Genomic DNA, 1,824 nt, shown 5'->3' with positions numbered 1-1,824 from the left:
GTGGCTTCATGGTGGTGGGTGGGGCTTGTGCGTGAATAGTGCAATGGGACAGGGCTGGTTATGGGGCAGGGTTGGTTATAGGGCAGGGTTGGTTATGGGCAGGGCTGGTTGTGGGGCAGGGTTGGTTGTGGGGCGGGGCTGGTTATGGGGCAGGGCTTAGGGCACCTGTAGGGAGAGCTTGGGGCAGTCCCAGGGTGTCTCAAAGCTGGGCCTGTGGGTGGGGCTTAGATGGGTGGGGCTTGGGGTTGTAGGTGGGGTGAGGATGGGGGTGGGTTTGCACAGGTGAAGCAGGGGCGGGGCCCTGGGGCAGGGGGCGGGGCCCAGGCCTTGAGGGCATGTCCTGGCACTGGGGCGTGGCCTGTCCAGGGGTGTGGCCTGTTCCAGCCATGGCCCGGCTGGGGGTGTGGCCATGGGGGCGTGGCCGGGCAGAGGGCGTGGCTTCTGCCAAGGCACAGCCAGCGGTGGTTGGAAGGGCGGGGCTGGGCCGGGGGCGTGGCCCGTGCTGGGGCGTGTCTGGGCGTGGCTCTCACCGCTTGGAGCCCTTGGCGAACTCCACGTTGATGCTCTTGCCGTCGATGTGCAGCGGGGGGTGCAGGGCCTGCAGCATCTGCAGCAGCTGCGCCGCCTCCTGAGGGGGGTTTGGGGGGGCCCCACGGTCACAGTGGTGGGGTGGAGACCCCAAACAGGCCCTGGTGTCCCACCCACCCCACGCGAAGCACTCTGGAGACAGCCCCGTGTGGGGCACCCCAGGGACAAGGGCCGGGTGTCGGGAAGGGTTCGGGTGTCTGGGAACACCCGGCTGCCTCAGCCCCCTCCCCAACAGCGACCGGCCCTCCCGGGTCCCCCAGCCCCCCAGTGATGGTGGTCAGGCCCCCAAACCCCCCCCAGTGGTGACCAGCCCCCCAGGCCCCCCTCAGACCCCCCCCAGGTCCCCCCAGGCCCCCACCACGATGGTGCTGAGCTGCACAAAGGCGAAGCCGCGGTTGAGCTGCGTCTGCCGGTCCTTGATGACCCTGACGTTGGCGGCCGAGAGGGCGGCGAAGGGGGCGAGGGCGGCCAGGATGGACTCCAGGCTGCTCTGGGGGTGCAGGTTCCGCAGGATGATGGCTGAGGGGGGCAGGGCAGGGGGACACACACACACACAGTGTCAGGGGGAGCCAGGTTTGGGGGGGCCCAGGTGTGCAGGAACCCCCCAAGGCTCTAATAACACTCTCAAGACCCTCTTAAATCTGTCTTTAGGCTCTTCAGGACCACCCCCCTCCAGTTCCAGCTCCTCCAAACCCCCCTCAAGGCCCCCAGTACCCCCCAAATTCCCCCTGGATTTGCCCACAGACCCAAAGGGCCCCCCATGCCCCTTCCAACCCCCTAAACCACCCCAGGACCCTTCAAGATCCCCCTGTGTCCTGCCAGCCTCCACTAATCCATCCCAAGACCTACCAAGTACCTCAGAAAACCTCCAGGACCCCCATCAGCCCCTTCAGCCCTCCCTAGACTCCCCCCAGAGCCCCCAGGTCCCACCTCACCTCTTCCAGAACCCCCCAAAACCCCCCTACGCCCCTCAGGACCCCCATAATCACATCAAGAACCCTTGAGATGTTCCCAAATGGCCTCAGAACCCCAAAGACCATCACAAAAATGCCCTTAGCCCCCCAACCCCCCCGAGGGTCCCCCCAACTCACTGTCGTTGGCGTTATCGGCTCCGGGCTCGGTGCCCCCCTGGGACCCCCCAGGGGGCCCCCCCAGTGTGGGGCCATAGGACTGGGGGAGGGGCAGCAGCCCCCCCCCCTCCCGGCACCAGCTCCGGCCGTGGCCCCCCCCGGGCCC

Source organism: Neopelma chrysocephalum, unplaced genomic scaffold (assembly GCF_003984885.1).
Source record: "Neopelma chrysocephalum unplaced genomic scaffold, ASM398488v2 Primary Assembly neopelma1_96712, whole genome shotgun sequence".
Classification (NCBI taxonomy): Eukaryota; Metazoa; Chordata; class Aves; order Passeriformes; family Pipridae; genus Neopelma; species Neopelma chrysocephalum.
The sequence above is the reverse complement of the archived record's forward strand: the minus strand, read 5'-3'. Positions refer to the sequence as shown.